This window comes from Octopus bimaculoides, chromosome 25 (assembly GCF_046866305.1).
Source record: "Octopus bimaculoides isolate indiv1 chromosome 25, ASM4686630v1, whole genome shotgun sequence".
Classification (NCBI taxonomy): Eukaryota; Metazoa; Mollusca; class Cephalopoda; order Octopoda; family Octopodidae; genus Octopus; species Octopus bimaculoides.
In genome coordinates, this window is record NC_142952.1 from 24737785 (window position 1) to 24762329 (window position 24545).

Genomic DNA, 24545 nt, shown 5'->3' on the forward strand with positions numbered 1-24545 from the left:
TATAAAACAACCTAGTTTAATTACAATTTAAATGTAAATTAAAGTACGTTACATACTATAATACATCAACTGATAAGCATCAGAAATGGTTAAACATTAATTGAAAAAGCAACATTTGAAGGTGCCTTTATGAGGTTGGTCGCTTTGCTAGAAATACTAGTTAAATTTCACTCGGATGAAAGATTTTGAAGTTTTGATAAAAGACAACATGTGTATAATGTGGAAAGATAGTGGCAGCAAAAACAGCATGGAAAGAAGAAGATGGAGGAGAAGAAGAAGGAGAAGAAGAAGAAGAAGAAGAAGAAGAAGAAGAAGAAGAAGAAGAAGAAGAAGAAGAAGAAGAAGAAGAAGAAGAAGGAGGAGAAGAAGAAGAAGAAGAAGAAGGAGAAGAAGAAGAAGAAGAAGAAGGAGGAGGAGGAGAGGAGGAGAGGGGGAGAAGAAGAAGAAGAAGAAGAAGAAGAAGAAGAAGAAGAAGAAGAAGAAGAAGAAGAAGAAGATCCGGTGTCTGCTGACTGAAGTTTCAGAATTGGTGGAGAGTATTGCCTCGTCTTCGATCCTAGAAACAAAGAACCATTCTCACCCACACTCATAGGCAGCAGTGGCTGTCAATGAGAGATGAGGATCAATAGCTCAGATTCCCACCTCTGCGGGGAGCGGGAAGATCTAATGAGCTCTAGACCTCCGCCTACCCTGAACGACAGAATCTCTCTAAGGTGATGCAAGATAGTGAGAAATGGAGAATTACTGGAACGTTGCGGAGGAAGAAAACCAAACGAAGAAGAATGGAAGTAAAAACGTGACCTAAACGTGCGAAAAACTCAAGAAGGCAATGACTACAGCAACCAATATGACGATAAAAAGTAATTCTAAGTCGTTCGATAAAATGTATCTGAAATATTACTTGGCAGGGTATGAGGGCAACACAGAAGTAACGGTAACAAGGTCGCAATTGATGCTACCAAAATTTTGACACCGAATAGTAAATATTGTTTTGTGCTTTGCAAAGATGTGTTATTTTGGTCGTCACAAATTGGAATTTATGAACTGGTTTTAAGTGTGGAAATTTTGTGTTTAATGTGTCAAGTACTGAAGAACAATGTCTCTTTCTTTCCTTCCTTGTTTAGGAGAAAAATACCTGTTAAAAAAGCATTTTTCGATCAAATTGCCGTTACTGTCTATTTTCGACAAGATAGCAACACAACAGTTATATTTAGGATATGTCCATCTAAAAACCTATCCAAATATTTCTGCAAATGTCAATCTAAGGAAAAATAAAACACGAATACAGTTACGATACATTGACATTTCGAAAGAAAGAAATAAGGAACACTTAAGCATGATAACATCAGCAGCAGCAGCAGAAGCAGCAGCGGCAGCAGCAGCAGTAGCAGCAGCAGCAAGAGGAAGAACAACAAGAACAACAACAGAAGCAACACTTACACTTATGCATAAGATTTGTCCAGCAAAAATATTTGTTTCTTTCCACAATAGGCACAAGGTTTGAAATATTTGGGGAAGTGAGCACGTGCCAAACTAGTACTTATTTTATCGACCCCAAAACGATGAGAGGCAATGTCAATCTTGGTAACATTTGAGCTCAGATCGTGAAACTAGAAGAAATCCCGCTAAGCATTTCATCCGGCGTACTAACAATTCTGCTGGCACATTGCCTTTATCCAGAAGAAAATTAATGTTTTCCTATCCGCAATTGCTTTCGTTTCTCCTCACGCTTTCGGATCAAAATCATTTGCCGGACAGATACATCTCTGGAATTAACAGACTCCTCATAAATTAGAATACCACAATGTTATCCCATGCTGAAGAAGGAGTGTCCAGAAGACTGGTGATGCTTCTTGTCTTGTCTCACATTGATGATGTTATCGGTCACAGATAGGTGCAGCAAGCTCAAGTTGTAGCGGTAGAAAGAGGGGCAAACAACTGGTGTTCGCTCACCACCTAAACAATGGGTTGTGTGAAGATGCATGGCTCAGTAGTTAGAGCATCGGGCCTACTACAATCATGAGGTTGTGATTTCTATTCCGGGACCGGGCTGTTTTTATAGCCGGACCGAGCAAGACACTTTATTTCACGTTGCTCCAGTTCACTCAGCTGTAGAAATGAGTTGCGACGTCACATGTGCCAAACTCTATCGGCCTTTGCCCTTCTCTTGGATAACATCGGTGGTGTGGAGAGGGGAGGCTGACATGCATGGGTGACTGTTGGTCTTCTATGAACAACCTTCCCTAGACTTGTCTCAAAGGGGAACTTTGTAGGTGCAATCACATGATCATTCGTGACAGAAAGGGGTCTTTACCCTTTAATCAATGCGTTTTCATCTGTTGTAAAGTTATATGCACTTTTTAAACGTATGCACATTTTCAGTTACATCATATTTTATTTATTGTGTTTTGTATCTTTTATCGCTTGCTTGTTTCAGTCATTAGATATGCTGAGGCACTGTCTTGAAGGGTTACGTCGAATAAATCGACCCCAGGACTAATTAAAAAAAAAAAATTGGTTGGCATTTATTCTATCTTTTGCAGAATCCATAGAAAACGAGGATGTAAACAAACCAACAAATGTTTTCAAGCAGGTGTGGTAGACAAACACAACACAATGGCGCTCGCAAATGAACAGAAATGCACCACAGAAAGGTGGCGAGCTGGCAGAAACGCTAGCACGCCGGGCGAAATGCTTAGAGGTATTTCGTCTGCCGTTACGTTCTGAGTTCAAATTCCGCCGAGGTCGACTTTGCCTTTCATCCTTTTGAAGTCGATAAATTAAGTACCAGTTACGCACTGGGGTCGATGGAATCGACTTAATTCCTTTGTCTGCCCTTGTTTGTCCCCTCTATGTTTAGCCACTTGTGGGCAATAAAGAAATAAGAAAGGCACCACACACACACACACACAAAGACATACACACACACATACACAAACTCGACGGCTGTCATGCAATTTCCATATAGCAAATCCACTCATAAGATTTTGATCGGCCCGGAGCTACAATAGAACACACCTGCCCAAGATGTGACAGTGGAACTGAACCCGAAACCACGTGGTTATAAAGCGATCTTTTAAACCACACAGCCACTTGTCTATTTTATGTTCTTATTTTACACTCATTTAAAAAATTTCCATCTGTGTGTGGCATCCAATTTTCCCTCGTCGCTTCCTTTTATATGATTTGTTTGTCTCACTTCACATGTCTTTGTAAACCTTTGGTTGTAACGTTCAACATTTTACAGGTATGAATGATAATCTATGTAAATGCCCTGAGAGGCAGTTGTTAGCACGCTGGGCGAAAGTCTAAGCGGTCTTTCCTCCATCGCTACGTTCTGAGTTCAAATTCCGCCGAGATCGACTTTGCCTTTCATCCATTCGGGGTCAAGAAAATAAAATTAATTTGAGCAATTGAGCAATTGACTTTATTACTCCTAGGTGTGAGTATAAAAAGCAACTGTACCCCCTCTGCCAAGCCATGTCGAGCAAGGGTGACATGGCAGGGCCATCGAACCAGTATGGTCTCAAGCTCAAACTCACGGCCTCCACATCCGATTGTGGTTGGTGGAGAGAACTTGCCGAAGCCTTCGTCCTGTAGATTTTCATTCCAATCCAACGCTTAGAGGCTAAAATAAAAGATCGAAAGGGAAGAAACGAGAGAATCGTAGCAACGATGGAAGAATTCCTTGTGGTATTGATTCTCGCTCTTTAAGTTTTGCGTTTAAAACTAACCGAGCTCAAATTTGCTTTTCGTTCTTTTGAGCTCGAAAAGTGAAGTGTCACTCAAATACTGATGTGAGTGGAATGGATTAATCCCCCACGCTCAAAATTTGCTAGCATCGCGTGCGGATCAACGGAGGTAGTAAATGTATTGACTTGTCCGTTTTCCATGGCTTATCCATGAGTGGAGAGGTGGTAAGTGTAATTGGAGCCAGGTATTTCCAACTCCTGGAAATAGCCCAGGTAGAGCGTAGATGGTTAAGTTACTGTCTCTGTGCTTTCGTGACCAATGATGAAAAAGTCCAACCAGCGACGCCATCTGATCACTGCTTCGCATGATAAAAGGTTGACGTAAACTAAAAACAAAAACATCAGAAATTTTGCCAATTTAAATTCTAGCTTAATCCCCTCCTCTTCTCAGTCCCCTGCGATAAATACATAAAAGAAATAAAACGAAAACTGTACATTAGCACAAATAAAGTTAAATTTAAAATTAAAAACATTATCTTTTGTTACATTTTTTTCAAATTAAAGAAAATCAATATCAAATTTATAATAAAATTGAAAATTTCTTATCTTTTCCTACTTACCAAATACACTTGACAAAGTAAGTTTAACTCATATTTTTATATTTTTGGTTACATATATATATATATGTATGTATATCTATATCTACAACACACACACACACACACAACCACACACACACATGCACATACATTCATTCGTGCATACATATATGTATGTATTATCGATCTCTACTTTAGGCTATCAGCCGGAAAGACGAATAAAATCATATCATTGACAACGAGCACTAAATTAGGAAAATAAAACAAAAATATTCGAAAGATTTGCAGAATGGTGAAACGGAAGCAACAGACGATAGCATTTCCAAATTAATGAAGAAAGAACTATAAGGAATGTGAGCTAAGCTGAGTGGCTTTTTTTTTTTTTTTACTGCATCTTACTCATAGCAAGATACCAGACGATCGACGAAACGGCCTTTACATATAATCAAAGTCACTCGAAATGCAAGAAATAGTAAACATATCTACTTAAAAATCACACCCTGCATTGCAGTGTCTTGCAGCTTTTTCATGCTTTGAGAATCCTTGAAAAAACATTTCGTGTCCCAGGGAACACGTATAAAAATAACACTGTACAACAAATTTCAAGGTCAAGATAAAAAAAATGGTCCTTATGTACCTTTCTATTATGAAGATGATTATGCTCATTTCGAATTTTGTAACAAAAATTTCCCATCACATCACATTTTCTTGTAAAGTCCCGACTTTAATAACTATGCAATTTATACCAATTTCCACGATACCTTAAACTTATTTTGCTCCGAAAGTCAAATTAAATATGTCCATTGTAATTAATTCCTAAATATATCACGAATCGGCATCTTTGTTAGCATTATATAATGTATTAACCTGCATTTTAATACATTATATCCCCGAGAACTACGTTAAGGGTACACGTGTCTGTGAACTGCTCAGCCACTTGAACGTTAATTTCACGAGCAGGCTGTTCCGTTGATCGGATCAACTGGAACCCTTGACGTCGTAAGCGACGGAGTGCCAACAACAACAACAACATAATGATCCTACGAACTAGCTCCACCGGATAGCCCCATCTACCTGCAGGTCTTTGCGAAAGTGTATGCGTGTCTGTCTGTTCTTGCCGCTGTCCAACCGTACGCCCTCATCGCTCGGCGAACACTGCTACTCTCGCAATGCCCGCGGGATATCCGACACATCCAATTCACTCAGAGCAACGAAAGCAAGGACTGTTACCCGTCTTTCGTCACCGACCGACTCGAGGTTGGGGTATGGGTGACACGTAAACAACGAATCAACTGCGGGGAAACAGATATCCCTATGGGCATCGACCTTTCTCAACAACAATGAAAAGAATGTGCGGACGAATTCCACAGCCGCCGAGTCGAAACTTCGCCGTTAGCCCTATAACCACAGGGGATACTCATAGCTGGAGTGATTTTCAATATAGCTTCATTCACTCAAGGCTGGTTGCCTGGGGGTAAACAACAACACTCTTCACGAGAATATATAGTTGAGTAAAAACGAGTAACTGAAACGAACAGAAAAAAAAAAACGTTTGGGTACCTTACCTTACTTGACGTATACGTAAACAAAAAAATATATATATGTGTGTCCGTGTGTGTATGTATGTATGTACACACACACGTATGTGTCTATAATTTATATAGATTGGAAGCTTTGAATTATGTCTCGTTAAATTGTGGGGTGTCCCAATACTGAACAAACGCTCTCTCTTGATTCATGTGCTGTGTGAACATGTTGTCCGGTGGTAGTTCATTATTTTAATCACCACCACCACCATCATCATCATCATCATCATCATCATCATCGTCGTCGTCGTCGTCGTCGTCATTGTTGTTAGTATATATTCTTAAATGGTCATATATACATGTATTCATACATGTCTGTAAGCATTCATACACATACGTACCCATAGACACGTGCGTGAATGCGTGCATGTGTAAGCGCGTGTGTGCGTGCACGCGCGCGTGTGTGTGTATGTATGTATGTATATATGTGTGCGTGGATGTGCGTCTGTGTGCGTAGGTGTGTAAGAATATGTAAATATAAACATATAAATAATAGACATACGTCCATATACATAGACTTACCCATTCAAATATTCGTCTCTGCTGAGTGTACATACAAACACACAAACACACATATACTCACACACATACATACACAAATACGCGTACACACACACACACACACACACACAAACACACACACACACACACACACAATGTGGGCACGCAATTTCACTTTGACATTGGGATCAAATTTCACTGTTACTTCTCCGTTGCGACAAACAGGCAAGACAGAATCATACCATTTGTGCATTCAGAAATACAAATAGACATTATGACCCCGTCCTTAAGACACACACATCTGTGTGATCACGTGTGTGTGTGTATGTGTTGGGTGTGTGTGTGTGTGTGTGTGTGTGTGTGTGTGTGTGTGTGTGTGTTTGCGCGCGCATTGTAGCATAAATGTGACACGAGCAGAAGTTAGACTTTATACCATAATTAACAATCACGTGTCGTTAAGATGAGTTAAATTCTGTCAACCTGTATGTGGTCATACAAAATGCAAGAAACTGCAGTCATATTTCCCGGCATATGAAAACCTGTCATAAGGAAATCTAATGCTACATAAGACGAGGCGATCATCGTAGGAACGTCTTCGATTATAGGCCAGTTTAAGGCAAACCTGAAGCTAAACAACAACGTCAAGTTTAACTTTTGCTACACACACATGTATGTACATACTTGTGTGTGTATGTGTGTGTGTGTGTGTGTGTGTGTGTGAAAAGAATGCGTGTGTAAGTGTCAGTGAGAGTATAGATACATATATATATATATATATATATATATATATATATATATATATATATATATATATATATATATATATATATATATATATGTATGTATATGTAAGAGTAAGAGTAGTAATTTCGAAACTAGTTCCTATTTGATAATGATTTTTTTCGGTAATTTTAAATGTCTTGCCCGCTTACGCTTTGGTATTCCGCTGAATTTCGTTTGGAGAACAATTTAGGTCTTAGTAGACACAAGATGTGATCTATTTCTAGCACATTAAACGTCCATGTGAGTGGTCAACATTATATATAAAAATATACTTTAATCCCCTGAGATCGCAGATATTGTTTCTGAATCTCTTTGATTCTTTAAATGTGCTAGCTTCCTGGTAATAAATCAATATTAATTAATATATGATTCTTTACCCTATGTTTTTAATTAAATTAACCATAACCAAGTTCTCAAACTGGATATATGCAACGCAGTAAATTATTTTTTCTGCAGACATATTCCCGGAATTAGCGCGCCAAAACGAAGACTTTTGAATTTTACCATTAAGCTGTAATTAGCAGAACCATAAACACGCGCACCTATGGCGGTGGGCAACTTTGTATAGGGTTCTGAGGATTATCGCTACATTACGGATCAGGCTGAAGAGAAACAGACATTCGGTAAGAGTGGTAATTTCGAAACTAGTTCCTGTTTGATAATGCTTTTTTTCGGTAATTTTAAATGTCTTTCCCGCTTACGCTTTGGTATTCCGTTGAATTTCGTTTGGAGAACAATTTAGGTCTTAGTAGACACAAGATGTGATCTATTTCTAGCACATTAAACGTCCATGTGAGTGGTCAACATTATATATAAATATATATATATATATATATATATATATATATATATGTATATATATATATATATATATATATATATATATATATATATATATATATATATATATATATATATATATATATATATATATATATATATATGTGTGTGTGTGTGTGTGTGTGTGTGTGTATATATATATATACATATACACACACACACACACACACATATATATATATATATATATATATATATATATATATATATGTATGTGTGTATATATATATATATATAATATAATATAGGATAAAATCTTTATAAGAATTTATCAAGTAGTCAGCGTGAAAAAAACCTCATAATGAAAAAAATTTCTCATTTTTTTCATAAATATATATAATTTATATAAAGGGCATTAACTGTGTAGTAATGCCTCACGCTTCGAGGGACTAAATAAGTCAAAAACTACCAAAAAATAAGCAACATATTTACTGAAAGCGAGGGAATGCAGCTTTCAAAATTAATCTCTTAAAAACATTTAACTTAACGGTAAATCACTGGTTTCTCAATCAATACAGAATAACTGTGAAGTAACCTGTGAAGTAACCTGCAGGTTACTTCACAGTTATTCTGTATTGATTGAGAAACCAGTGGTTTACCGTTAAGTTAAATGTTTTTAAGAGATTAATTTTGAAAGCTGCATTCCCTCGCTTTCAGTAAATATGTTGCTTATTTTTTGGTAGTTTTTGACTTACTTAGTCCCTCGAAGCGTGAGGCATTACCACACAGTTAATGCCCTTTATATAAATTATATATATATATATATATATATATATATATATATATATATATATATATATATATATAATTCAATAATAGGATAAGATCTTTTACAAGAACTTATCAAGTAGCTAGCGTGAAAAAAACTTCATAAGGGAAAAAATCCATCCATTATACCCTAGAATATATTTATTTATATTTATATAGGGGCATTCTTGTTCGTAATGCCCTTATATAAATATATATATATATATATAGATAGATAGATAGATATACATATCTATCAGTATATATGTATATTTATATATATATAGATATGCATACACACACACACACACACACACACACACACACACACACACACATGACAGAAGTAAATAGACACCCTTATAATCATTAAAATTTATTTAAATCTGAAATTATATCTTCAAATTATTTATTGATTGTTATAATGTGAATATTTAATATTTAGTAGACATGCCCTTTATATTTCTCAATGCAAGGACCCTACTAGGAATGTTACGGATCAGATGATCCGTAATTATTCTCTTGCAGAACTTCATGACAAGTTTCATGCAGTAATCTAAAAAGATTTGACTTTGAAGATGTTGTCTTCTTTTAATTATGAAGTGTCCTGTCCATTGTGTCCCAGAGGTGTTCAGTAGGGTTCATACCTGGTGACTGACTTCGCCATGGAAGCTTTTTAATGCCGTTCTCATCCAACAAATCTTGGGTTATTTTAGCCGTGTGGCAAGGAGCCCTATCTTCCATAAATAAAGAATCTTCTTTAATCATTTCACCACTGGAGAATATTAGAAGGAGTCCTTTCTGAAATATGGACACATATTTATCTGAGTTTATGCTTCCCTCTCACTCCACCAGCTCTGATCGACCATTGCTCCAAATTGCTCCCCAGACCATCACAGAATAGCGGCCGTGTTTCACTGTTGGCTGCAATCTTTTCACATCAAATTCTTGATCGCGGAGTCTCCAGACACACACTCGACCACAGTCAGGAAACACAGCAAATCTAAACTCATCACAGAATATGACAGTGTCCCAAAATGCTAGTAGCCTCTCCATCATTTCACTGGCCCAATTTTTTCTCCACTTGATATTGGCTGGTCGAAGAAGTGGCTTCCTTTTTGCTGCTCTGCCATAGCAACCAAGTTTGTTTTGCTATGTCAGAGGCCTTGCAACGAGGATTATCCTCCACATTTCTCTTAGCAAAGAGATGGGTCGGCGAGGTGGTGTAGATTCCTTCTCCTCTCTAGTGAATTGCACAATTACTCTAAAAACTGTAGAAAGCGGGATCCCAAGGTTTTCTTCGATTTTACTCTTATTTGACTCTTATTTCTAGCAATACTGGTGCTGATTAGTACCCTTGCTAACTTTAGTGATGCATATATTTCTGTCTTTTGGTTGTAAAATTGCGAATTAGCTACTCATATTACACACACACACACACACACACACACACATTATATATATAGTATACACACTCATTAGGTACATTCTAGAAGGTTCCAGGCTTTTTCAGGAGCGACAGTTTTAATTGCTGTCCCAAATTATTGCAATTTTATTATATCATTACTTTACATCTAATAAGCTGACCTGCCAACTATTGTTATTCCAGGTTGAAGAAGACGGCTGTAACAATACTTTGAACAGATCTCAGGGAAGCACCGGTTTTGTTACATTGTTTGAAGAATGCAATCGGGACGCAATAATGTTTTGAGTTAAAGGGATAACAACGCTACAGAAACTTATGAAATTTCTCCAGGCTACTTATGGATTAACTTGTATAGGCTGAGAATTTGTTTTTCGATGGTACAAGGGATTCAGCGACGGTAGAGAGAAAGTGAGAGACGATGAGCGGTGTGGAAGGGAGAGAAACGTCAGAACAACAGAGCTCCCGAATGAAAACTGTAGTGTATCTATAAATTCAATATGCATACAATTTCAAGTTTGTGTGGCAACAGTTCACAGAATTATTTATGAAGATCTGAACATGCAAGGGAGGATGCCTGGTTGAGCGCATTACCTCCATTTCAAGACTACTTGAGTTTCCCGTGACTTGTGACGAAAGTTATATGTCTACTGTTATGATCCAGAGACCAACGGATAGAGTGCCCATGGAAGCATTCCGGATCCCCAAGACCTAAGAAGGTCAGGCAAAGCAAGTCACCTGGAAATCTCATGATGAACCCTTTTTTTGAAAGCAAGGGCATCATATACATTCACTGGGTTTCATCTAGCTAGACGATCAACACAAAGTACTTTGTGGGGGTTTCAAGGGCGTTCAGGAAAAGATTTCGTTACGAAAACCAGAGCTCCTTCACTCGGGTTACTGGCACCTGCATCAAGACAATGCACCAGTTCACAATTCCATCCTAGTAACCAACTGCTTGACAGAGATGGGTATCAGAATTGCCCCTCACCAACGCTAGAATCCAGACCTTACATTCTGTGACATTTGGTTGTTTCCTAGCTGAAGGAGAACCTCAGACGTAGTGGTTTTGAAGATATTGAGAAAACAAAGTAGGCTGTAACAAGGGTCCAAGACATCTTTACTTTGGAGGACGGTCAAAGGGCATCGAAGAAGCTTGCAGGAGATTAGAGTTTTGTATTCCTATGAAGTTAATCAATGTCTTTCCTGAAACGCATATTCTTTCCTACTCAAGGCCCGAAATTTTTAGGAAGGGGGTCAATCGATTAAATTGACCCCAGAACGAAACTGGTACTTCATTTATCGACTCCGAAAGGATGAAAGGCAAAGTGGACCTCGGTAGAATTTGAACTCAGAACGTAAAAACAGACTAAATACCGCTAAGCAGGTCACCCGGCGTACTAACGTTTCTTATTTCTTTATTGCCCACAAGGGGCTAAACATAGAGCAGACAAACAAGGACAGACAAAGGGATCAAGTCGATTACATCGACCCCAGTGCGTAACTGGTACTTGATTTATCGACCCCCAACGGATGAAAGGCAAAGTCGAACTCGGCGGAATTAGAACTCAGAACTTAACGGCAGACGAAATACCACTAAACATTTCGCCCGGCGTATTAACGTTTCTGCCAGCTCGCTGCTTTACCTGGAACACATATTGCATATTATTTAATTACAGTTTGATCAAACTGTTATTAATTAGTACATGTAATTCCTACCAAAAGTGTTAAGTGGCACGTCTTTTCGTTTGCTCATCCGCTCGTATGTTTGTGTGCGCGCGTGGGTGCATACTTGCTCGCACACGAATTTTAAGGAACTAAAATATGCTGTTACTAGTTTTAAGTTCTATAATTATGGATTTTCTTCATTATGCATATCTAGCTGTCTGTCGGTCTGTTTCTGTCTCTCACTCTCTCTCTCACCCTCTCTCTCTCTGTATATGTATGTATGTATATGTATAACGTTAAAGACTTTCCGTATTCCCGAGCGTCATACTAATACATCCTTTTGTTGTTTACACCACCTGTCCTCGTCTGTTGTTGTTTTTTCGTACATTCTCCCATATATATATATATATATATATATATATATATATATATATATATATATATGTACATGCGCACATACATACACCCATTCATACATACATACATACATACATACATACAATCTTAGACTATATTTGACATGAAGAATTGGGAATCATGTACGTTGAGGGATATACAGTTATTTCAACACTTTGTACCTCTTCAAATAACAAATACCAGAAAATACCAAATCAGTTGGACTATTATGAGTATTCTATGATGTAATAGATTCATGAGTTATAATTATATCTATTCGTTACGCGATCGAGGTTTATAACAAGTATCTGTCTGTTTATCGATCTATCCATCGATCTATCTGTCTGTTTCCCTGTCTGCCTATTTGACTATCTGTCTATCTGTCAAACTATCAACATGTCTGTTTATCGACCCACCATCTACCTGCCTACCTATCACCGCCAACGAACATTTTCCTGCAGCGAATGTGAATATCTTTTGCTAGTTTCAGTCCTTTGGACTGCGGCCATGCTAGGGCATTATCTTGAAAGGTTTAGTAGAACAAATCAACCCCAGTACTTACCTTTTAAAATCCTGGTATTTATTCTATCGGGATATTTTCTGCAACACAACACCGTTTGTCAGGCAGTGGGTATGACAAATGTAAACACGAAGACATATTCATATACGGTGGACTTGGACACAGTTTCCGCCTAGTAAATTCTCTCACATGGCATTAGTAGGCCTGGGGCTGTAGTAGAAGAGATTTGCCTAAAGCGGGACTGTAACACTGTAACCCGTGACCACGGAATTGTTAAGCAAGCTTCTTAACCACATAGCCATGCATACTCCTGTATGTGAATGTCTTTTTAGATCAGAGAAGTGGGTTGGCGGAATCAGTAAAGCATCATAGAGAGTACTTCACTGTTGTTCTCAGTTAAAACTCTTAACGTCAAGGTTGTAAAAGGATCGCCTAAATCTCACAGAAGGGTCAAAGAGTTTAATAAATTCCTTTTAATTACATTTTTTAATTGTAATTCACAAAATGTGGCTCTTCACTCCTATATATATATATATATATATATATATATATATATATAATTGAGAGAAAAGAACCAAAGTTCATGAACTCATCCATGAAAATCCACTGTCATATAGAAAAACTAAGTAAATACACGATAAATAAGTATAATAAAATACAAAGTAAAAATCATGAAATAATAATAAAATAATAAAATAATAAAATAATATTATCATTATTATGTTATGATTTTTACTTTGTATTTTATTATACTTATTTATCATGTATTTACTTATTAATTTTTTCTATATGTGACTGTGGATTTTCATGGATGACTTCATAAACTTTGGTTCTTTTCTCTAAATTATATATTTATATATTATATACTGTGAAACTTAATTTAATTTTAATTTTTGATAAATTGAATTTAATTGAGTTTTTACCTGTAAATTTGGATTTTCATCCCTAATATTATTATCATTATATATATATGTATATATATATATATATATATATATATATATGTCTATATATATATATATATATATATATATATAAATATGTTTATATATATATATATGTCTATATAAATATATGTCACAAAGGTGTTAATAATTCATTTATGCTGTTTTGATTTACGTTAACTTAGCATCAAATACAGTATATATATATATATATATATATATATATATATATATATATATACATATATACATACATACATAAATTTTAACACACAGCCACCAACATTAAGGGTAGGAGTTAAGGCCATTACATCGAAATCAGTGCTAAAATATTACTTTATTTTATCGACCCTAAAAGGTTAAATGGTAAATTCGAACTCTGTACAATTTGAACTAAGAACATAAAATCGGATGAAATGCTGTTAAGCGTTTTATTTCGGCGGCCTTCTAACGATTGCGCCAGCTCACTGTCTTGTGCCATTTGAAATACCAATAGCATATCTTTTGAACTAAGTATGCTTTTCATTTTTGTCTGTATATATTAAGTACTCCCGTTCATCAAACGTTCATATTTCTTCGAAGCAACTCTGATAAACACATACCAAAGCTTAATGTTGAGATATCTAGCGAAGAAAAAAATCTTTAGTTTTGTTTGGACTGAAAAAAAAGAAAGAAAAACAAACAAAAGGCAACGTTCAGCTCGTCTTACAAGTAATAAATATGATATAAGAATTTCCCTTCACCTTGGCAACCTCTTAGCTTCTCTGTAAGTAACATCAAAGATTGATAATCAGTATCCTTCTCCTAAAGGATGTTTTTGAAAGAACCGAATCACAAATGGTTTTGATTTCATTAAATAAAAAAAGATTTAAAAAATGACTATTAATATAACGTAATTTAACACAAAAGTCGCTTTTCAATATCCGCATCCCTCTAAAATGCTTAAATGTAATGCGTAAATAAATATATTCACATTATGTTGTTATTTCAGGGATACGAATACGAAACCATTGATAAAGTAGTATCAGCTACGAATGTGCAACACCAATACCTGACTTTTTTTTACCATGAAAGCCGTAATTTGTCTAAAATATGTAATCAAAGTATCAGAAGTACTTTCTACGTTTGGTGTTGTGTGTTCTTGATAGCATCAACGGCATAAATCAATCGATTCATAATTTCAGTTCTTTCAATGAACAGATCGATCGCAACTAGTTCTGCTTTAACCACTAATAAGAATCGATTGACTCGTCAACTTGTAAAGCTAAATTCAGTTTCTTCACATCAATGCCGTTCGATTGTGGAAGACATTTAAAATATTCTTCTTTCGACTTTATTATCGAACTGATAAATTCTGGTTCTCTTTTCTTTCTTTCTTTCTTCCTTCCTTCCTTCCTTTCTTTCTTTTCTTTCTTTCTTTCTTTTCTATCTTTCTTTCTTTGGCTCAATTTCATTATGCGACTCGGTCGTACCAAATAAAGCAAAACACCATCATATCTCTGTGATTAATAAGTTCACTCTTTTACTACATGGCTCCAGGTTCAAGTCCAGGGCACAGCATATCGTCTTGTGCCCAAGTGTTTTCTAGCAAAGCCTCTGGTTAAACAAACCCTTTGTAAGTGGCATTTGGGAAGGCCAGAAGGATTATCTCTGTTGTAGGGATAATGGGTAGATTTAATCCCTTGAGTGGCTTTCGGGCAGTCCGTTCTGTTGTACGCAAAGCATTTGAATCAGGTCTCGGTTTCAGGATAACTTTCTTCCATCGTCTTACCAGTGACGGAGGACCTGAAAAGGTTATGTGCGCTATCCCTTCTCCTATAGATTGCTATGCAACAACGGCAATGAACGGCAATTACAACAACAATGATGAGAACAAAAAACCGCAACGACGACGAGAACAACAACAACAACAACAACAACAACAACAACAATGACAATAATGACAACAACAACAGACTATATAGTATATATAGTAAAATGAAATGAAGTATTGATTGTCTTATTGAATAAATGAAATATTGAATATTAAATATTAAATATTAAAGGACTAGTATACTTTCTTGCATTTTAGCAGTCTCCAAGGTCCAGGATTGATTAATAACTGAACTTCATAGTATACCATCATTAATTTGAATTAATTTGAATCATTTGCTTGATTTCAACACCATTAAGATGAACGGTTGTATATCATCTCATGTCTTTTCAACCTGCTTTACATGTTTTCATAGGTCAACTATGAAAATTGTATATGACTGTTTTCTATTTTTATTGTCAGCATATCACTAATAATAATAATAATAATAATAAGGCCCTGATGAGATGTAGTATCCAATATTTTATAATATTTTATAATATTTTATAATATGCACGAATCGATCTGGATATTGCATCGAAATGATCATAGGACATTTTCATTATTATTATTATTATTATTATTATTATTATTATTATTATTATTATTATTATTATAATAAAGTATTTTCAATGGATCAGTTTTGAGCTCTCTTTAAAGTCGATATATATACAAAAACTCAATTGTGAGTATTTTGCTAAGTTTGTTAACAGATACTATATTTTTGCCTAAATTTTGGTATAAAAAAATATATAAATACATATATATGTGTATGTATGTATATATATATATATATATATATATATCCCTTTACCTCTTTACTAGTTTCGTTCATTAGACTGGAGCACCACGTTATATATATATATATATATATATATATATATATATATATATATATATACATATATATATGTATATATGTATGTATATACACACACTCACATACATATGTATGTATGGATATTTGTGTATATACACATATGTATATGTGTGTGATTGTTTCCAAACATTGTTTGACAACCGCTCTTTGTTTAGCTCCGTGTAACTTAGCGGTTCAGCAAAAGGGAAATCAATGGAATAAGTACCAGACTTACAAATAAGTACTGGTCTTGGTTTGTTGGAATAAACTCTTGAAGGCGGTGCCCCAGTATGACCGCAGTCGAAATAGTGAAACGAGTGAAAGATAAAAAAGGAAGAGTTTCTTTTAACCGAGCACAAACGCATGCAAATGTCGCAGTCTGCTTAAGTTAACTTAATAACTAAATTAGCAAGTTCAATTGCTACGCTGCTCTTTGGAGGCATTTATCGAATTGATTTGCTTCTGGCTGATCTGAAAAGAAAGAGATACCCCCACAACACACAAAAAAAGAGATATTGGCATCGCATAGATCTATACTTGTGGTTTGTCAAATGCAACTGTCAGAATACAGACAGAAGGAAGTGTCGCCTTTTAGTAAGTTAATTAACACACCTCAGTACTGCAGTATGTATTGTGTTGCTATTATATGTAGTATTTCGTACATTTGAAACTGTGCATTGCAGAGAAATGAATAAAGTTGTTATTTATTCATTTGTTTGTTTAGATTATGTAATAGAAATAATGTAACCCGGAACAGGCAATAAAGTTCTGGTGTTCACTATATTTATTTTGGTGATGGGGGTCTCTTCTCCGAAGACCTTCTGCTGTTCAGTTCACTTGAATGTTTCTTACCACTATATTTGGTAAATCACTCGCAAAGCCGAGTGGCACAGTATGCGTGCGTGTGCTGTGTTCTTAACCCAAAGATCCCAAAATCGAAATTACGTCGTGTGTAGAAACAGATAATATTTTTGACATTTATACATCGCCACTGAAATGTCTACAAATATTTCAACCACAACATATATATATATATATATATATATGTGTTTGAGACATATTTCATCTGCAGTGTATTTATTTGCCTTCTAGCAGTTGAAATATTTCACAAACATATTCCAACTAACCTAAATTCCTGCATATATATATACTTTTAATTCGTGTACGGTAAATGCCTCGGAGAGCGCTCGTAAAAGTTCCTATACTACTTGTTGCTGGCTACCGCCTAGTATTTCCATCTCTCAGAATAAACCTATGGTATGGATTGTTATTCATCCTACACTACAGTGTAGGATAAATAAAGTATGGGCCAATAAATCCAACAGACCTCTTTTTGATTGGTGTAAAATGGTAAATATCCCCAAGTTAGACATCAATACAACCATTAATGTAAAGTGCCTGTAAAGTATGCACGTGGAGTAATGGACTCGCTTAAGATCCACAGATAAAAATATATAATAATATCCTATTGATGTGAAAATGTAGTCACAAAAAAGCATGGGTTATGCAGAAACGTATGCAGCAATGCATTAATAAGATATAAAAATTTCCATCTTCCAAATTTTTCAGTATTACCTTCTATATATAAATGGGGGTGGGCTGAAAGGTACCTGGCTTTAAGGGTATCGCGAAAGGTCTGGTTGGAGTTCTTTTACAGGGCTCAGAAGAACTGGAGGACCGCTGCAATAAGTTTGTAAATTTGAGAGGGGAATATGTTGAATAAAACCACAATTGACTCATCTTCTTGTCTTTTCTTTTACCCAAAGTCATGAAGTTTCCATCAACCCTTCGCGGATATGTGTGTGTGTGTGTGTGTGTGTGCGCGCGCGTGTTTATATATACATATATACCTACAGGGTTAGTAACAAATTACGTTATGCAGTAGATATTTATACAAGGTGAAGAGGTTTCCAGCTGACTGGGGGTATACCAAAACCCATATTGCATACTGGAATAAATAGAGGCCAATTTTCGCTTCGTATGTAGGATAAATAAAGAATTCTATTAACGGGAATTTATGCTTCTAGTTGCCAATTTTGGTTATATATCTGCATCTATATTTATGTTGGAGGCGCAATGGCCCAGTGGTTAGGGCAGTGGACTCGCGGTCGGAGGATCGCTGTTTCGATTCTCACACAGGGCGTTGTGAGTGTTTATTGAGCGAAAACACTTAAGCCCCACGAGGCTCCGGCAGGTGGGTGGGGGCGACCCCTGTTGTACTCTTTCGCCCCAACTTTCTCTCACTCTTTCTTCCTGCTTCTTGAGTAACGCTGCGATTGACTGGCGTCCCGTCCAGTTGGGGGAAACACATACGCAACACATCCTCCATAGAAACCAAGAAACCTGGCTAGGCTTTGAAAGGGCGAAAAGAGAGATATTTATATATTCATTCATGTGCCCCGGAATCGGCTTGACATGACTCCAATTCCCTGTGTTGTGTTTCATACAGACAATCAACCAGGTTCTTGTTTACCATTCTTTAATGTTGTCTGACGAAAAATGTCTTCGATGGTCTCTTACTTTCTTCTCCACCACACCTCTTGCTAGAATGGCCTTGACCAGTGACACATGATGCGTTGTATGTCTAAACTATTATAACTTTGGGGAATTGATTTTCAACAATCGGTGTCTTTGGACTTTCAACTTCTCTAGTGTTGCATCGTTTGTCTAGCTTATTCTGTCCAATCTGCAAAAGATTCACATAAGAAAGACCTTCGTCTTCTCCATAGCTGTGTACATTGTCCATAGTTCTGCCCTGAACAAAGGACAACTGGCAAAATCTAACTGTTTACCAGCCTCAAATTTGAATGCAGTGTTATGTCTTTTGAGGTGAAGATCTTTTTCATTCTTATGTACGTTATTTTAGCTTTATTTAACAATTGATTAACTTCTACATACTGACCTTCCAGATTATTTAGTCGTGTTTACTGTAGTACTTAATCATGTAAACTCCAACCATATAACGGTTTCTCCTCCTACACCAACCCAGCTAATCAGTCCTGATTTCATGTCTAGTTATCTGTTTTCTTACCGGGCCATTACCAGTTGGCGGCCTATAGCTAGATATAAATTCGTCTCCTTGTCACCCAAGACAGTGGTAGGATTCGGTTGCATGCTTGGGTGTCTGTGCAGCTCCATTTGGAGAGGGCACTGCTCAACCAGAGGCCGGGGAAGTTCTAGAAAAGGTGGATCAAAAATTGCCTGTCATTCTATTTCTGGTCAGTTTAACGCGACTGACGGTTGTTCACCTTGCGCTCGAAAATCAGAGACTTTTATTTACAGAATCTTGATGGACCTTTTACATTTCATGTTGCAATATGCGGACTCTGTTGGATAACAAGAGTGACTGTAGGCCTGAAAGACGCACTGCACTTCTTGCTCACGAGCTGAAGCGATATAACATTGATACAGCTGCACTTTCAGAGACTCGTATAGAAGGTGATGGTCGGCTTGAGGAAGTAGGAGGTGGATATATCTTTCTTGGAAGGGGAGGCAGAAGGAGGTGCGCAGAGAGGCTGGTGTTGGCTTTGCAGCTCGATCTGATATCCCTAAGAAGTTGGAGGAGCTTCCTGTTCCTATAAATGAATGTTTAACGACTCTACGATTTCACTTGAAAGGTGGGTGGTTTGCTACTCTAATAAGTGCCTACACACCTACTTTAACGAGTTTCTGATGAAGATAAAACTATATTTTATACACAGCAGAGAGCCATACTTGGGAAATTCCCTAGTTCTGATAAAGTCATTCTACTGGGAGATTTCAATGCCAGGGTTGGAACGGACTGGCAAACATGGAACTCACTAGGACGTTTTGGTGTAGGGAAAATGAATAGCAATGGTCTCATGCTACTGACATCGGTTCTTTACTCATGTGAGACATGGACCCTTTACAAACGTCATATAAGGGTCCTTGAGCGCTTTCATCAGAGATGTCTCAGACACATTCTGAATGTTGGCTGGACCTTAAAAATTCCAGACATACAGGTGCTGAGGACAGCTGATATCTTGAGTATTGAGGCGATGGTGCACAAGCAACAGTTACATTGGACTGGACACCTTATTAGAATGAAGGATAGCAGGATCCCTAAGCAGATGCTATATAGGGAACTTGTTAATGGAAAGAGACCCCGGCAGAAACCAAGGCTGCAATTTAAGGTCTGTGTCAAGTCCTCATTAAAAGCCTGTGATATGCAGGAGACCGATTGGAAAAGCAATGCCTGTCATCGCCACAGTTGGAGGACGCAGGTTAAGGAGGGGATCGACACCTTTCAGAGAGCACATATTCTGCATGAAGAACTTAAGTGTGCTGCTCGAAAACGCATTGGTGATGTAGTTAATGGGGAAAGCTTCGTTTGCAATGTTTGCATTCGTGTATGTTTGTCAATAGCAGGGCTCATTAGCTACCGATGGAGCTGCAAATGCAAAATATAAGTTAATCCTAGAGCGCACAATATTCCTGAAGATCCGCAATGGTCTTCCTTAGTCACTAGTGGACGGCCATCATATATGCATGTATAAATACATACATACATACATACATACATATATATATATATATATATATATATATATATATATATATATATAACACAGAGAGAGATATACATGTATACACATACACACACAAATATATATATATATATATATATATAAGGAGAGAGAGAGAGAGAGAGAGAGAGAGAGAGAGAGAGAGAGAGAGAGAGAGAGAGCGAGAGAGATTGGTTGATTGATTGTTAATATGTTTGCGGATGTTTATGTATTCATTAGACAACAGGAAAAGCAAACCAAAATAAAAGGAGGTGGGGAGGGGTGTGTATGAAAAAATCTAACAAAGCATTTGAATAAATAAATATCCAAAAACAAAACTTTAACTTCAGCTGTGCAGAAAATAATCGTGGCGACGGCGGCGGCGGCGACGGAAGACGAGGGAATCGAAAGTCATGGCAGTACGAAAAGCAAAAGAACAAAAGAAAGAAGAGAGAAAGTAGAGTCATTAATGAAAGGGGGAACGACGACGAAAGGAAGAGGTGACTGGGAGGGGGACGGGGATGGGAGGAGAGTAGGGTGGGATGTTTAAGAGCAAAAAGAAACAAACAGAGAGAAGAAGAAAAGATTAGACGAAAACATTGAACGTGGGTGTGTGTGAGTGTTAAGCTTTCGCTATTGGCCAAAGGTCAGTTGCCGCGGCCTTTACTGGGCCAAAGGTGAAACATTGTTCTATTTCAAGATTTGAGCAGGTTGGTGCTGAAAGGTCGAGTATTGGAATTTTCAGTAAATGATAAAAGATAATTAATAAATAAACACAGGGTGAGGAAGAGAGGACGGACGATTTTGAAATGGCTATTACTCAGCCCCAGCAGAGGCACATATATCCGACATTTACCAACAGTCCGTGGTGCCTAAGCAGTTTTTTTTATTCTTGTCAGGTGAAGCCATGACGCTGTGGCCGATAGGACATCGCGTGTTCGCCTACGACAGTTACGTGAAGAATAACGAGTCTGTCACAGCAGTTCAGCGTGAGTTTCGGTATTATTTCAACATTCATTGAAACCAGGCTGTTCCTACTCGTAACACAATCTTACGTTGGCTGAATGCACTACGTACATGAGGTACACTAATGAATAGGAGACTGGTGGGGGTGCCACGAACTATTCAGACCCCGAAAAATGTGGAATGCGTCAGACAAGCTTTGATACGGAGTCCAAATCGCTCTTCTTGGAGGCATTCCACTGAACTTGATAATCGATTGGTAAGGCTTATTTTGCATGAAGCCCTGCATTTGCACCCTTACAAATTGGTCATTGGGCAACGGTTTAAACCATGGGACTATGCACAGCAGCTTAACTTTGCACGTCAGATGGGAGCAATTTTTGAGGCAAATGACAACCTCATTTTGTTAATGAGTGATGAAGCTCATTTTCATCTTAATGACATGGTGAATCAACAGAACTGTTGTTATTGAGCACTTAAAAGTCCAAGAGAACTGCATGAAAGACCACTGCACAGCCCAAAAGTGACTGTCTGGTGTGCTGTTGGAAAAGCTGCCGTTATTGGTCCTTACGTTTTTTGAAGACAATTATGGAAATGCTGTTACTGTAAACTCCGAGCGTTACATCGAGATGATAAACAATTTTTTTTGTGCCTGAATTACGATGGGAAACGTATGCCTATTCAATGTGCGTCATTTCAACAGAATGGGGCGACGGCCCACACAGCTAGAACATTAATGGACGTTCTTTACCCTCTCTTCGATGACCGCCTCATTTCCAGGTTTGATGATATTCCTTGGCCCCCTCGGTCCCCTGATTTGTCCATGTGTGACTATTTCTTGTGGGGAAACCGCAAGGCACGTGTGTATGCGCATAAGCCCCGAATATTGGACGATTTGAAGGAAGTTATTCGCGTGCAAGTCACCCAAATCGACAGAGCAATGCTGGAGAGAGTAGGGGCCAACTTCGAAGAGCGCTTTCAGAAATGCATCAACGAAAAGCGACACGACATGATGGATGTTGTTTTCCACACTTGATTTTGACAAACGCTAATTCAATACAAAAACATTGACGTCAATAAAATTTCTTTGTAGATAAAATTAATGGCTTCCTTGAATTTTTCAAAAATACCCGTCCTCTCTACCTCCACTCTGTACAAGGTACTTTGGTATCTATTTATATTTAGCTGCGAGCCGTCAAGGCTTGAGGTGGCCAGTGTTCAAATATTGGCCACCACAATGCACGATATTGTTGCTTTTGTTGTTGTGGTTGCTGTTGTTGTGGTTGATGATAATCATGATGATGACGACAACAACAACGATGATGGTGGTGGTAGTGGTGGTAGTGGTGGTAGTAATGATGATGACGATGATGATGAGGACCACATCGATGGTAGTAGTCGTGGTAGTATGAGTGAAGGTAAAAGATGGTGATGTCGATGACAACGAACTACTACTACCACCACTGATGATGGTGATGACGGTGATGATGATGATGATGGTGATGATGATGTTATAGTTGGACCCCGAGAAGACCCCTTATGTATTAAATGCCTGATCTATGATCAAAGCCGTTGCACTTGTTATTTTAGACACTTTACTTTCCCCCCGTAACCAGCTTAAAACCAAACGATCGAATGTGTTAACTCTTTTCATAGCAACGCACCCAAGACCGCCCTTGGTTTTATGATTCACACTTCATTTCTAAAGAGATGTAAGTTATAACCTTCCATCAAAACTTCATGTTAATTCATGTTTTAGACACTCGCTTAGCTATTTCTTTTATTTTTCTATTATTTCTTTTATTTTTCTATTATTTCTTTCAAATTCAAATCAACTCGCTTTGCCAAGTATTAGCAAAGCGAGTTGATCTGAATTTTCTCTGCCTACCTATGTTTAAAATCACCTGATGATAGCAGTTTTTCTTTTTCAAGGGGTAATCTTAGTCACCGAACAATTCATCAATAAAAAAGAAAATGCTGCTGAAACAACTGTTGTGAATTTTACAACTTCCTTCGTGATCTTTTATACAAACGCCATACCTGGAACCATCAGCATGTTGAATCTATAATATAACTTGCATTGGATCGGAAACCTACATGTGTATGTGTGTGTGTGTGTGTGTATTTACATTCATATATACATCTCTCTGTGTGTGTATATATATATATATATATATATATATATATATATATATATATATATATATATATATATATATATATATATATATATATATATATATATATATATATTCACACATACACATGTATATATAAGCGTGGAAAATTTCTTTGTAATACAAATTCAAATATCAGTCAATTAGATTTTGCATTTCAGCATTACGCGGTCGATAAATAAAATCCCACTCTGGGGTCTTTTCATCTGATGTTTGCTCTGTCAGTCTTTTTGTTCCTCTCTTTTTCTTTTCAGAAGAAATCCGTTTTGTTTAGACCTGGAGAGGCACAGACTCCTCAAGATGTAAGAGTACGCAAACGCAACTTAATACTCCCATGAGTTGTGGCATCTCATTCTTTGATCCAGAAAGGTTGATAAATATCACGTCGCTCTAATAATGATGGGTAGAATGCTAAAAAATCATTTCCGGTTTGGAATTGCAGATTTTTTCATGATGATCTAAGCATAGC